This window comes from Hemiscyllium ocellatum, unplaced genomic scaffold (assembly GCF_020745735.1).
Source record: "Hemiscyllium ocellatum isolate sHemOce1 unplaced genomic scaffold, sHemOce1.pat.X.cur. scaffold_124_pat_ctg1, whole genome shotgun sequence".
In the NCBI taxonomy this organism is placed as follows: Eukaryota; Metazoa; Chordata; class Chondrichthyes; order Orectolobiformes; family Hemiscylliidae; genus Hemiscyllium; species Hemiscyllium ocellatum.
The window spans coordinates 2,201,039-2,209,852 of NW_026867720.1; positions in this window are offsets into that span (position 1 = coordinate 2,201,039).

Below are 8,814 nucleotides of genomic sequence, written 5' to 3' on the forward strand. Positions count from 1 at the left end.
CTATTCTGCTCTTACAAGCTACTGGCGATGGGATTACTTCCTGGAACAGGTGGATTTAGCTGACTTTCCTTTACTTCAGGTAGTGGGGCGATTCCAGTGAATCCTAGACTGGAATCCATTTGAACAACCGAGTTCTGCATTCTGCCTCCAGTTATAGAATTTACTATTGTTTCATGCTTCACCAATAACACAAACTTTCCATCACTCACATTGTACATTTTCTTTGCTGAGGGTTTGGTCACGACCCTTCTCTGTCTGTAACCCATTGCAGACACTGTGTCTCCACTTGACATCTTATTAAATGACTATCCCAGTGTGAGCGAAGATTGCGCTCCAATCCATTGAGCCCCATCATCCAAATCATTGTTCTAGATTGTAAACTGTTGATAAACTCACACTGATCTCCGAGGAATTTCACTAATGGCAGCTTTCCAATCTGAAAATAAGTAATTATCTCTATTCTGTATTGCCTGGTAGCTGTTCCAGTGTAGCAGCCTAGAAATGTTGCATGGCCTCCTGCTATGCTGTGTAGCTGGTTGTCGAGTTGTTTCTGACCTCAGTGATCCTCCCTCCGGCCATTTGTTGTCAGATAATCAGGTGGAGTTCGTACTGTAAATGTTCCTGATCCCTGAGAGTTTAAAACATGAGCACAGAATATAGACTAACATTTGGGGAGATCGCTATCCGGTCAAACACGCTGTCTTACTGATGCAGCAATAGGATCATTCTAGAATATCGGTCATGTGCTCAATTTTGAGCTTTAGACACTGAGAAGGGGGGAGATTTCCTATAACCTGATTAACATGTGTCCCCTTAACAAAACAACAAATAATCCTCATCATTAATTTCATTGATGGTTGTTGCTGCTGTGTTGAATAATTGCCGCAGTCACTACACATTAAAATAAACTCTTCACTTTGAGAGGTGACCTTATAGAGGTTTATAAAACCATGAAGAGCATTAGAACATAGAACATAGAACATAGAAAAATACAGCGCAGTACAGGCCCTTCGGTCCTCGATGTTGCGCCGACCGAAGCCTACCGAACATACACTAGCCCAATAACCTCCATATGCATATCCAATGCCCGCTTAAATGACCATAAAGACGGAGAGTCCACCACTGCTACTGGCAGGGCATTCCATGAACTCAAAACCCGCTGAGTAAAGAATCTACCCCTAACATCTGTCCTATACCTACCAGCCCTTAATTTAAAGCTGTGTCCCCTAGTAACAGCTGACTCTATTAGCGGAAAAAGGTTCTCACTGTCAACCCTATCTAAACGCATAATGGTCTTGAACACCTCTATCAAATCTCCCCTAAACCTTCTTTTCTCCAATGAGAACAGCCCCAAGTGCTTCAGCCTTTCCTCATATGATCTTCCTACAATGCCAAGCAACATCCTGGTAAACCTCCTCTGCACTCGTTTCAATGCCTCCACATCCTTCCTATAGTATGGCGACCAAAACTGCACACAATACTCCAGATGAGGCCGCACCAGAGTCTTATACAACTGCACATGACCTCAGGACTCCGGAACTCAATTCCTCTACCAATCAAGCCCAGTACACCATATGCCTTCTTCACAGCACTATTTACCTGGATGGCAACTTTCAGAGATCTGTGTACATGAACACCAAGATCCCTCTGCTCGTCCACACTACCAAGTAGCCTACCATTAGCCCAGTAATCCATCTTCTTGTTACTCCTACCAAAGTGAATGACTTCACACTTACCTACATTGAACTCCATTTGCCACATTTCTGCCCAGCTCTGCAACTTATCTATATCCCGCTGTAACCTGCCACATCCTTCTTCGCTGTCCACAACTCCACCGACTTTCGTGTCATCCGCAAACTTGCTCATCCAGCCTTCAAGCCCCTCCTCTAGGTCATTTATAAAAATGACAAACAGCAATGGTCCCAAAACAGATCCTTGTGGAACACCGCACTCCAAGATGAACCTATACCATCAACTACTACCCTCTGTCTCCTTCCAGCCAGCCAATTCCAAATCCAAACCTCTAATGCACCCTCAATGCCATACCTCCGTAATTTTTGCATTAGCCTGCCATGGGGTACCTTATCGAACGCCTTGCTAAAATCCATATACACCACATCTACTGCTTTACCCTCGTCCACTTCCTTGGTCACCTTCTCAAAGAACTCAATAAGGTTTGTGAGGCAAGACCTGCCCTTCACAAAACCATGCTGACTATCCTTGATCACATTATTCCTATCCAGATGTTCATAAATCCTATCCCTTACAATTCTCGCTAAGACTTTGCCCACAACAGAAGTGAGACTCACTGGCCTATAGTTACTAGGGCTATCCCTACTCCCCTTCTTGAACAAGGGGACCACATTCGCTATCCTCCAGTCTTCTGGCACCGTTCCCGTAGACAACGACTATAAAAATCAATGCCAATGGCTCTGCTATCTCCTCCCTAGATTCCCAGAGGATCACAGGATAAATGCCATCAGGCCCAAGGGACTTATATATTTTCATCCTTTCCAGTATTCCCCTGACCTCTTCCCTACATACCTCAAGGCCATCCATTCTAATCACTTGTGACTCAATATTCACATCAGCAACAGTGTCCTGTTCCTGAGTGAATACTGACGAAAAGTATTGATTTAATGTCTCTCCAATCTCCTCCGCCTCCATGCACAACTTCCCACTACTATCCTTCACTGGACCGATACCTACCCTAGTCATCCTTTTATTTCTGACATACATATAGAAAGCTTTTGGGTTTTCCATAATCCTACCAACTAAGGACTTTTCATGTCCCCTTCTCGCTGCTCTTAGCTCTCTCTTTAGATCCTTCCTGGCTACCTTATAACTCTCAATCGCCCCAACTGAACCTTCACGCCTCATGTTTACATAGGCCGCCCTCTGCCCTTTCACAAGGGATTCCAATTCCTTATTAAACCACGGCTCACTCACAAGACCCATTTCTCCCTGCCTGACTGGTACATACTTATCAAGGACACCTATTAGCTGTTCCTTGAACAATCTCCACATATCATTTGTGTTCTTCCCTTGAAGCCTATTTTTCCAATCCACGCATCCTAAGTCATGCCTCACCGCATCATAATTTCCCTGCCCCAGCTATAACTCATGCCCCGCAGTGCACACTTATCTCTCTCCATCACTAGAGTAAAAGCCACCGAGTTGTGGTCACTGTCCCCGAAGTGCTCACCTATATCCAAGTCTAACACCTGGCCTGGTTCATTACCTAGAACCAAATCCAGTATAGCCTCACCTCTTGTTGGTCTGTCTACATATTGTGTCAGGATAACCTCCTGCACACATTGGACAAACACCGACCCAAATAACGAACTCGAGCTATAGCTTTCCAAGTCAATATCTGGGAAGTTAAAGTTCCCCATAGCAACCACCCTGCTACTTTCACTCTTCTCCTGAATCATCCTCGCAATACTTTCCTCTACTCCTCTCGGACTATTAGGAGGCCTGTAGAAAACCCCTAAAAGGGTGACCTCACCTTTCCTATTTCTAACCTCAGCCCAAACTACCTCAGATGGCAAGTCTTCCTCCATCGTCCTTTCCACCGCTGTAATACTATCCTTGACAAGCAATGCCACACCTCCCCCTCTTTTACCCCCATATCTGACATTACTAAAACATTTAAACCCTGGAACCTGCAACAGCCATTCCTGTCCCTGTTCTACCCACGTCTATGTAATGGCCACAACATCGAAGTCCCAGGTACCAACCCACGCTGCAAGTTCACCTATCTTATTTCTTATACTTCTGGCATTGAAGTATACACACTTCAAGCCACCTTCCTGTTTACAGGCACCCTCCTTCGAGATCGATGCCATATTCCTAACCTCCCTACACTGAAGATCCTGTACCCTACAGCTACAGTCCAGGTTCCCATGCCCCTGCAGAGTTAGTTTAAACCCTCCCAAAGAGCACTAGCAAACCTTCCCCCCCAAGGATACTGGTGCCCCTCAGGTTCAGGTGTAGACCATCCTGTTTATAGAGGTCCCACCTTCCCCAGAAAGAACCCCAGTTGTCCAGAAACCGGAATCCCTCCCTCCTGCACCATCCCTGTGGCCACGCATTTAACAGTTCTCTCTCCCTATTCCTCGACACTCTATCACGTGGCACGGTTAACAAACGAGAGACAAAAACTCTGTTCGTTCTAGCTCTGAGCTTCCAACCTAGCTCCCTGAAAGCCTGCCTAACATCCTCACCCCTTTTCCTACCTATGTCGTTGGTGCCAACGTGGACCACGACCTGGGGCTGCTCCCCCTCCCCCTTTAGGACCCGGAAAACACGATCAGAGACATCACGTACCCTTGCACCTGGGAGGCAACAATGATAGGGCAAATAGGCAAGGTCTTTTCCCTTGGATAAGGGAGTCCAGAACTACAGGGCATAGTTTTAAGATGAGAGGGGCAAGATATGGTGGGCGGCACGGTGGCACAGTGGTTAGCACTGCTGCCTCACAGCGCCTGAGACCCGGGTTCAATTCCCGATTCAGGCGACTGACTGTGTGGAGTTTGCACCTTCTCCCCGTGTCTGCGTGGGTTTCCTCCGGGTGCTCCGGTTTCCTCCCACAGTCACAAAGATGTGCGGGTCAGGTGAATTGGTTATGCTAAATTGCCCATTCATGCTATAGGGGTAAATGCAGGGGTACGGTTGGGTTGCGCCCGTGTGCGGGTCGGTGTGGACTTGTTGGGCCGAAGGGCCTGTTTCCACACGTAAGTAATCTAATATATAAGGGGTCTAAGGGACAACGTGTTCACACAGTGTTTGGTGTGTGTGTGGAAAGAGCTGCCAGAGGAAGTGTTGGAGGCTGGTATAATTACAGTATTTAAAAGTCATCCAGATGAGTTTATGGAAAGGAATGATTCAGAGGGATATGGGCAAAATTATGGCAAATGAAGACATATGGTTGGCACGGATGAGTTGGACCAAAGTGTCTGTTTTCATGATGTATATCTTTATTGCACTGTGACTGAATCCTTCATTCTATTCCTGTGTATCTCCTTAGAGGGACAGAATGGGATTCCTCCTACCTCATTGCAGTGTTACTGACTGGCTGAATGGGGTCTTCCTCTCCCTCTGTAAAAGCCTCAAGGGGTGCAGTGACAGAACAACATTGGATAGGAGCTTCAGACAGCTCCTCAGTTTATACTGATCATGGCTGGTCTGTTTGCGGCTGAAAACCCCTTTCCTGTCCATTCCCAATAAACACTGACTCTCCTGTCCAACAAAGGTCAATTCATGGTGAGTCTTGAGTATAGTTAGTAAGTTTGCAGATGACATCCAAATTGGAGATGTAGTGGACAACTAAGAAGGTTATCTCAGATATCAATGAGATCTTGATCAGTTCGGCCAATGGTCTGAGAAGCGGCAGATAGAGTTTTATTTAGATTAACGTGGGGTGCTGCATTTTGAGAAAGAAAATCTTGGCAGGACGTATACACTTGGGAGTGTTGCTGAACAAAGAGACATTGGAGTGCAGGTCCATAGCTCCTTGAAAGTGGAGTCGCAGGTAGATGGGACAGTGAAGAAAGTGTTTGGTATGCTTTCCCTTATTGGTCAGAGTACCGAGTACGGGAGTTGGGAGGTCATGTTGCAGCTGTACAGGACATTGTTTAGGCCACTGTTGGAATATTGAGTGCAATCCTGTCTCCTTCCTATCGGGAGGATGTTGTGAAACTTTAAAGGGTTCAGAAAAGATTTACAAGGATGTTGCCAGGGGTGGAAGATTAGAGTATACTGAGAGGTTAAATACGCTAGGGCTGTCTTCCATGGAGCATCGGAGGCTGAGCGGTGATCTTATGGAGGTTTACAAAATCATGCGGGGCCGGATAGGATAAATAGACAATGTCTTTTCTCTAAGTGTGGTGTTCAGTACAAGAGGGCATAGGTATAGTGTGAAATGAGAAAATGTAAATGAGAACGAAACAGCAACCTTTTCCACACAGAGGGCGGTACGTGTGTGGTATGAGCTGCCAGAGTAAGTGATGCAGTCTGGTCCAATTGCAACACTTAAAACGCATCCGAATAGCTATATTAATAACAGGGGTTTGGAGGGATATAAGCCAGGTGTTGGCAGATGGAACTACTTTGGGTTGAGATATCTGGTCGGCATGGATGAGTTTGACCGAAGGGTCTGTTTCCGTGCTGTACGTCTCTATGACTCTATGACACTATAGCCCAGTCTTCACTGTTCCCTCGGGTTGAGAATACCACAGACAACACAACCCTAAGGAGATAGGAACATCCTTATCTCAATCTTAAATAGTAGAACATCTAAATTTAAAAGTGTATGAACCTCATAGTCAGCTTCTCTTTTAAACAAAAAATGGAGGCACAACCAATAAGTAAGACATAGACCATTCAGCCCCTCAAACCTATCCCACATTCCCATTTACTCTGTTTCGTAAAGTTTTTATCAAATTCAGCCTCCAGTGCTCTTTTGGGTCGACATTCCAGACAGTATAGACCTTGGTGCGGAAGCATAGTGTTTGGTCCATCGAGTCTGATCTGCTGTTCGATCATGGCTGACATTTGGCTCAACCAAATTCTCCCACATTTTCACTGTAACGTTGCTCTGCGTATCAATCAGAATATAACTATCTCTGTCTTAAACACTGAAATGTGTTGGTGTCTCTGTATGTCTGCATGTGTGTGTGTTTTGGGTTATTGGCAGGGGGCAATGAGTAGTGGAGGAGGGTTGTCTTTGGGACTGGAGCCCTGTGACCAGCGGAGTTCCACAGGGATTGATGCAGGATCAAATTTTGGTTGTCATTTATACCAGTGGTTTAGATGAGAATTATAGAAGGCATGGTGAGCACGTTTACGGCTGATAATAAGATTAGTTATACAGTGGAAGGTGAAGAAGGTTACATAAGATTACAAAAAGAGCTTTACAAATTGGATCGATGATTCATCGAGGTGCACAGTACAGAAACAGACTCTTTGGTCCAACTCATTCGTGCCAACTTGATGTCATAAATTAACTTAGTTTCATTTTCCACCATTTGCTCCATATCCCTCTAAACCTTTCCAATTCATGTCCCCATCCAGATGCCTTTTAAATGTTGTAATTGTAACAGCCTCCACCACTTCGTCTGGCAGCTAATTGCATGGCCGCACCACCCTCTGTGTGAAAATAGTCCCCTTAGGTTCCTTTTAAATCTTGTCCATCTCACCTTAAATCTATGTCCTCTAGTTTTGGACTTCACTGCACTGGGGTAAAGAACCTGACTATTCACCCTATCCATGGTCGTCATGATTTTATAAACCTCCAGAATGTGCAAATGTGACTCCAATCAACACGAATGGCTGTGCTTTCTGTCATCCCGAGCCTAAGTTCTGAAATTCAATACTTACACCTCTTCCTTCTCCAACACATCACAATTCTAAAATTATATAATCAACTTGTTCAGCCACATTATGAAACTATTCTGTGGGATTTGAATCTACACTTTGTGCTCAGAACTAGGGAAACTACCACCACTTGGCAATAGTCCCTAAAGCTGCAACACTATTCATCTCTGTGTTTATTCATCAGCCTGTTTTGAAATACTGTGGCATACCTCCATGACAGGCAGGACTTGAATCCAGACCTCCTGGTCCAGAGTAATAAACATTACCGCGCAAGTTCAGGTATTGCGATATAACCCAGAACTCTGGCTCAGAGGCATGGGCCACTGTACAAGACTTCAACCATTCCCAGCTTTTGAGTGACATTTTAAAAGTCAGCTTTAAGCACAGTGTGGGTTAATTAAAATTTGGTTCACTTTACTCAATTACACATTCAAAGAATAACGTTTTTCAACAGATGAAAGGAACTTACCTCAAATGTACGATGTTGAGTTTATGGGCTCTGCCTGCATGATGAACTATGAAGGTCTTTAATTGTTTGGCTGTGGTTTCCACATTAAGTAGCTATTATCGGACGTCTACAATATGAAGGAAAGACATCCTGAAGACACACTCTGCACCATAAAGAATCTGGATTCTTTCCCGCCCATAATGTGAGACTACCTTCTTCTTAAAACCACAAAATGATTAAAGACAGTGTATTATTTTCCAGCCTTTCTTCGCAGTTCTCCAGCCTGAGAGTGACACATTAGTGTAGTATTCAGGTTGATGGCAGATCAAAATCAATGCACAGTAGTGTGAGGTGATGCACCTTGCAAGGAATAACTCTGACAGTCAACACAAAACGTTCTGTACCATTTTAACGGCGCTGTAGGAGCAGAGGGCTCTGGGTGTATGTGATATCAGGACACGTGGGGAGAGCAGTAACACTCACAGATTAGTTTCAGTATCTGAGCTGTTTACAGGGGGAGGTGTAGGTGGGAGCCTCTGTGTTCCCGTCCTGGGAGATGGTGGAGACAACGTGTTGTGAGCCCACCCTCCTGCCCACTGAGACCGAGGGCATTTCATTTGTACCAGCTCGACACAAAAGGGAAATGTCATTAGGGCCAGGGCTTCTAAGTTGTGCCGGGGAAAACGGCACTGCCAGTGAGTTTAAAGTGAGAATTGACCTTCGCTGAACATTGCTCCTTACTCAGTAGGTGAGATGTAGAAATTTCAAAATCTCCAGACGAGGCGTCCCAGTCCTCTACGGCTTGTACCAGGATTCTCCTCAAGTTGCGGGGTGAGGGGGGGAGGTGAGGAGATGGATATCGGGCACACCGCTACCAGGCTTGGTCATTTCTGACCTATTCCAGGCTGTTTCTCCTGGAATGGGAGAAAGGGAGGATGGGAGTGAGGGTGGGATTGGGTGGCCCTACTGTTATTGCCTGTGCAGGTGGG